This window comes from Macrobrachium nipponense, chromosome 20 (assembly GCF_015104395.2).
Source record: "Macrobrachium nipponense isolate FS-2020 chromosome 20, ASM1510439v2, whole genome shotgun sequence".
Taxonomy (NCBI): domain Eukaryota; kingdom Metazoa; phylum Arthropoda; class Malacostraca; order Decapoda; family Palaemonidae; genus Macrobrachium; species Macrobrachium nipponense.
In genome coordinates, this window is record NC_061089.1 from 22453412 (window position 1) to 22460151 (window position 6740).

General features: G+C 48.0%; 1 protein-coding gene across 2 annotated transcripts in view; it reads right to left on the reverse strand.

The window, feature by feature from the left end:
- Positions 1 to 5851: 5851 nt before the first annotated feature.
- LOC135223458 (uncharacterized) overlaps positions 5852 to 6740 on the reverse strand; it is a 3738-nt gene continuing 2849 nt past the window's right edge. For both annotated transcript variants that reach the window (XM_064261887.1, XM_064261880.1), the window contains exon 3: positions 5852 to 6740. This exon is cut by the window's right edge and continues 1131 nt beyond it. The gene's annotated coding sequence lies outside the window, so the exon portion shown is untranslated.

The following is a 6740-nucleotide window of genomic DNA, read 5'->3' on the forward strand; positions in this document are numbered from 1 at the left end:
TTCGAAACTGACGATTTCTAAATGAAAATGAAATAATTGTTTCCTACGTTGGTTATAATGAGTCCGCCAGTCGTTCTGAAAGCATGGTCTTTGTTATACCAGACGCATTTCTCCTACAAATTCCATTTGATACCATTGTTAAAAGGGGTTTCACACGGTCAAACATGTTCATGAACACGTTTGACAACATGATGTTTAAGAGTATGTTTGAACGTGTGAAAGGGGTATAAGAAATATGGGTATCGAGGAATGACATGCAAAACTAAGAGAACTTGACCCTCAGTGCACACGGCAGGATGCGACCAAAAAAATCAACTGTCTTCGTAATTCCTTCAGAAGAGAACTAGTAAAACTTGAAAGCTCCAAGAAGTCTGGCAAATCACCTGATGACATATACACACACACACTCTCTGGTATTTGGAAGACTTGATGTTCATTTGTGACCAAGAGTTGCCAAGAGAAAGTACATCAAATTTGGATTGTGTTGATGAAGAGGTGAGTTGTATGGTTTTATCGTCTTATGTTTCTATCTATATATACCTATGTGAGAGGTTGACAAAGAGGCAGGTAGAAGTGTACTGATCTTTATTACAGTCAAGGGAAATATAAATATACAGCATGCGGACGGAAATGTGGTCACCGACCCGCGAGAGAGTAAAAGTGGGTCGGCGAGACCCGATTTGTGTTTCTTTAGAGACATAAAATACAAAATATAAAAGTACACAATATGTGGTTATACAAGCTTTATACACTGACGGAAAGCCCGCTGAATGCTCTCTCAGGGGGAAGTAAGAACAACGCGAATGATGAATTATGTACAGAGAAAATTATGAATAAGCGTTGTCCTTACAAATACTCCCCCCCTAAGACAATAATTAGGTATGATTGTTGGCTGACTTCTTTGTACTTCGGGTAGTCACTCGCGGAAGCGAGCTGGACGGCGGAGGCGCCCTCGGGTGCGTGATATTAGTTGTTGTGGTAGATCCTCGGGGTTTTCCGGGGACGGGATGCCTCCCCTGAGGTGATCCTCGGGGGGTTCGACCGTCTTTCGAGGGCGGCCGCGGCTACGGCTAGGAGGTTTGGCGATCGAAGGAGTCGCTTTTTTCCGAGGAAGATTGAGGCGCCCTGTGGAATCCGCGTCTGCGAGGTCCTCGTCATGATGAAGGCTGGTTTGTTTCAGGCGATCGATTGTGACCCAGTCCTCGCGACCGTTGATGGATAAGAGATATGCCTTGTCAGTGCGTCGTAGGACGCGGAAGGGACCGCGGTAGGGTCTCGTTAGAGGCGGGCGGCCGGGCGTCGTCCCTGACGAAGACGTGCTTGCACGATGATAGGGCCTTCGGGAGGAAACGTTTGGTTCTGTCGGAGAAGGTTTTGACGCAGGGCGTGAACTTCCCGGCGGATTCCCGAAGCCTGGCGATGGAGACGTCAGCGTCGTCGGCATTGGTCGGGAAGAACTCGCCAGGGACTGTTAATGGCTCCCCGTATACCTTCTCCGCGGGTGATGCCTCGCCGTTTGCCCGCGGGGCAGTCCTGAGACCGAGGAGGACCCACGGTAGTTGGCTCTTCTAATTTTCGTCGGTGCAGCGCGCCATCAGGGAAGCCTTGATCGAACGGTGGACTCTCTCCACCATGCCGTTAGCTGCTGGGTTGTAGGCGGTGGTGGCATGTAGCGACGTTCCCATTAGGCGGGCCAAGGCAGTCCACAACTCCGACAGGAAAACTGGTCCGCGGTCTGTCGTGATTTCGTCTGGCACTCCGAATCGACTGATCCAGCTGGCGGAGGAGTGCTTCGGCACATGCTTTCGTGGTCGCCTCCGACATCGGCGTTGCCTCGGGCCATCTGGTGGAGCGATCGATTACCGTCAGGAGGTACCTGGCGCCTTCCGACGGGGGCAGGGGGCCAACGACGTCTATGTGGATGTGGCCGAATCTTCGTTTCGGCTGCGGAAATTTCCCCACGCCTGATTCCGTGTGCCGACTGATTTTGCTAGTTTGGCAAGGCACGCAGGTCCTGGCCCACTCGAGGGAGTCCTTCCGAATTCCATGCCAGACGAACTTCTCCGTCAGGAGGCGCACCGTCGTCCGGCCCGAGGGGTGCGAGAGTCCGTGTATGACGTCGAACACGGCTTTCCTTCGGGAGGCTGGGATCAGCGGGCGCGGGCGGCCCGTGCTGATGTCGCAGAGGAGCGTCATGCCTGCGGGTCCGAAAGGCACGTCTTCCCACTTGAGGGCGGTGATAGCAGTGCGGTATGCGGCAGTCTCCGGGTCGGCAGCCTGTTCCCGGGCGAGGTCTTCGTAGTCGACCCCGAGACGCACGGCGTTGATTTCTATCCTCGATAGGGCGTCTGCACGGGGTTCTTCTCGCCAGGCACGTACTGGATGGTGCCAACCGAACTCTGCGATGGCTGCTAGGTGCCTCTGTTGTCTCGCTGACCAAGCGTCGCCCGCCTTGGTGAAGGCGTGTACCAAAGGGAGGTGGTCCGTCCTGATCGTAAAGGGGAGCCCTCGAGGAGGTAGCGGAAATGTCGCACTGCTTGGTACACTGCCAGGAGTTCGCGGTCGAACGTGCTGTACTCGTCGGCGGCTGATAGTTTTTTGCTGTAGAAGGCGGAGTGGCTGGGGCTCGCCCTGGACCACCTGCCCTCCGAGGACAGCCCCGCAGGCGACGTTGCTGGCGTCGGTGGTGAGGCGTAAAGGTGCAGCAGGGTCTTGGTGGCATAATGTCGCCGCTCTGGCGAGGGCCCTCTTCGTCTCGTTGAAAGCCTTCTCTTGTTCGGCCTCCCACGTTAGGGCCTTTGGTTTCCCCTTCAGGACCTGTGTTAGAGGAGACATGGTGCGGGCGGCGGCGGGAATATCGAGTGCATTGCCCCCGTATCCACCAACATCCTCCGGCCGGAGATCGCGTCGCGGACGTAGAACCCTACGGTGTGTAGTTCCGACGCGGCCGTTGCCACGGGCGGCCTTGGTTTTGTTTGCCGTCGTCGTTTTTTGACTGTTGGAAGGTGCAAGGGCTTTCGCACCTCCTGGCGAATCTCCCGAACCTCCGGTGGAAGCGGCACCAGGAGTTTTCACCTCGCTGCGTGTGGGAGGACTTCCCTTGGGATACGGCACCGATCTCTTGCGTTGGGTCGTCGTCGTCTTCTTCCTTCTCTGCGGCCAGGCACACGGAGGATCGGGGGGGGCGGCGAGCTTCGCGGCATTGTTTGACAACGTCAGCTTCTTTGCCTTCTCTAGTAGTTCGTCGTCCTCTAGGGTGTACGCGTCGGTCAGCTGCTTTCGGACGTCCGGCTCGAGTTGCCGCAGGAATATTTCGCGGCTCAGGCTGATCTCTACCTTTTTTCCGTCGGGGCCTATTTCGGGCAGACGGACGAGGCCCATCACAGTGTCCCAGGCATCTTGGGTGTCGGCGCCGCGCATGGGGTTCGCGACTAGGTCGAGGGCGCGGGCGGCCCTTTCAGCGATAGGCACGGAATAGGCTGTCAAGAGCCTTTCTTTTATCTCGTCGAGTGTGACAAGTCCGATTCGTGCTCGACCGGTCAGCCAGTTAGATATTCGGCCGAGCACCTCTGTCGGGAGAGCCGCTGTGACGAGGTCAGCCTGCAGCACTTTGTTTGTGAGCCCCGCGATCCGGAATTGCCCTTCGGCTCGGAAGAACCAGGAAGACGGGTCAGCCGTTGTGAAGGGGGGCAATTTGACAGCTTGAGCGGCCGCTGTGTCAGAGTCCGTCGCTGGGGCGGGGGAGGCCCGGGTTTCCCGCGAGGTACTGTTTGCGCCCATTGTCCTCTCTCACAAAAACGGTCGACAGAGTCGTGAATGGCGGGCCAAACCGTTTGAGGAAACGCCTGAACACACCTTGGGCAGGTATGCCGTATTTAGTCCGTTAGAGGCGTTGGTTATTTCCACGGTAGGAGCTTTCAGAGATCTATACTGAGGCGCCGTATGAGTCCGTTAAAGATCTCTGAAGGTGAGCGGCGGTAGTGAGTCCCTTAATGGCTGAGCCAAAACCGCTTGGGTCACCGTCCAAACCGGGAGGTCACCAGTTGTGAGAGGTTGACAAAGAGGCAGGTAGAAGTGTACTGATTTTTATTACAGTCAAGGGAAATATAAATATACAGCATGCGGACGGAAATGTGGTCACCGACCCGCGAGAGAGTAAAAGTGGGTCGGCGAGACCCGATTTGTGTTTCTTTAGAGACATAAAATACAAAATATAAAAGTACACAATATGTGGTTATACAAGCTTTATACACTGACGGAAAGCCCGCTGAATGTCTCTCAGGGGGAAGTAAGAACAACGCGAATGATGAATTATGTACAGAGAAAATTATGAATAAGCGTTGTCCTTACACCTATCTATGTATATATCTGTCTATGTATTTTACCTTATTTTTTACTTAATTGTTATTAATTGTTTATTTATTTTTTATATATTATTTATTTATTTATTTACTTATTCTTTGGCATTGGGTAGATGATGTTAATCAGCTTTATGGTCACTTTTACTGCTTCTTGTTCTTTTCCTTGAGCGCAATCACTAACCCAATTGCCATCACCTTGTCTTGGGTAAGAGACATGTTGCTCCTTCTCCTCTTCGTGCCGACTGAGGTTTTCTATCTCTTTGGCTTGAACGTGTAAAAGCTTGAAGAGCTTTTACACGTTCAAGCTTGAAGAGCTTTTACACGTTCAAGCCACAGTGCTTGGTGTTTCCTATATATTTCTTTGAAATCAACCGTAACTTCTCCTTCTTTGTCTTTAACAGCGCACACATCACTCATGTTGTAATTTTACTTGGAAATAGCAAAGTCTCTTTGTCAGTGAAGGAGCTGCTTAAAGATGTTACCACCTCGAGAACTGAATAAGTATGACGGTTGGAGACTGATGCTTGTTCAGACGTTCAGACTTTAAAACGAACTCATTCAAACACGTAGGTCCAACATGTTTACCCCTTTCACATGTTCAAACATACTCTCAAACATCATGTTGTCAAACGTGTTCATGACCATGTTTGACCGTGTGAAACCCCCTTTATTCTTAACCTCCGACTTTTCTTCACTTAAACGATGTTCTCTGTCAAAGGAAAGAATTATGAAAATATATTTCATTCTTAAGTGCATATGAGCCATCTTCCATTCTTGGGGATTAATTTCTGACGCTATCCAAAAGTGTGTTGTTGATGGGTAAAACGAAGTGAGAAACCTTTAACATGAACTATTCCATCAACGTGATTATTCATGTTATTACCAAAATTAACAAGTAATCTTGTCGGAAAGGTTTATGCAAAGTAGGCTTCCATGAATGAAATTCTTGTAACCGACAAAAGGAATAGTATTCGAAAATAGAATATCAAATGGCTACTGAACAATTCAGTGAAGTTATGTCTCCATACAGCAACTATTTACACAGAGAAAAAAATTTAGAAAACTAAAGTAGTCCATGCGAACAATACCACTGACGTCAATCGTGGTTGGCAGAATCAAACGATGCTAACAAGAGCTCCAAGTGTTGGAACTTTTTTCCTGGAGTAAATCGTCTGAAATATTACTGACAGAATAATAAGGATGAGGATCCTAGCAGGATACGTTCTGGTAAATGCAGACTATTCAAGCATCTGGAGAAAGAAATTACCTAGGCTCTAGATATTGGTGGATATTCAGGGACCAGAACAAAATGGGCTATTTAGTGACATTTTTGCCAGAATCCAGTTTCTTATTTCACTGATCACATACTTCCTGATCAGACCCAGGTCTCCGGCAACACTGATAATGACTTGATTCACATTTTCGATAATCTTCTAGGCCAAAAAAGCTAAAACTGATAAAGCCTAAAATAGCACAGAATTGAAAAGAGATTTTAGAGGGGGTTCAATATTTTATTCTTTTTAATATGAGAATTGGCAAAATTTTGCACATCAAAGGTCTGCCAACCAAATTATTCATTTTTTAAACTTCAAACACTGTTGTAAGGAAACTCGACCACTCAATTATTACATAGATTAATTTCATTCGTAATTCACCCGCCTGAGAAAGTCTCAGTTCTTTTGTCATTTACTGCTACATATTTTTCCATACAGTGCAAATTGACAACTGCTTCAGGGTAATTAGATTTAATTTCTAAAAACAATTATTTTTATTTTTTCCATAGTCTCAAATATAAAGTTTTCAATAAATTAAATCAGTTCGATGAATGTTAAAAAATATTTTATATTATATATTATAAAACAAGGGCGTAGTTAATGATGAATAACAACCAAGACACGAATCAGCTCATGATATTAACACACTTACCACAAACAAGCATTAATGTAAACAACAAAGAACTTAAATTCAGATGCTGTTATCATTATAACAATAGAGTAAGAAACAGTATGTACAGTACTTAAATCGCAGAAATGTAAGATATCAGTTACATTTACCAACTAAAACAATTTTATTCCTTGCACTCTCCCAGCTGCATTTGATGTCATCGATTTCATTGTAGATGAAGTACCGCACATTTTTTATTTCAGCCTCTGTCTTGGCTTCCTTGGCTAGCGCAATGGCACTTCCTAAGTTTTGCTGAATAGAGTCGAAGGTTTCCTTCATCTTCCCGACTCCAATGACAGCACTTGCGATGTAAGGCAGGATGGCGTTGACTTCACCTTCAAGGCTGCGAAGATTCCCGTCGAGCTGACTGAAGTGCTGCAGTTCCTGTTCGAGTTCTCGGTTACTGGCTTCAAGAGTTTTGATCTGCTGCTGACG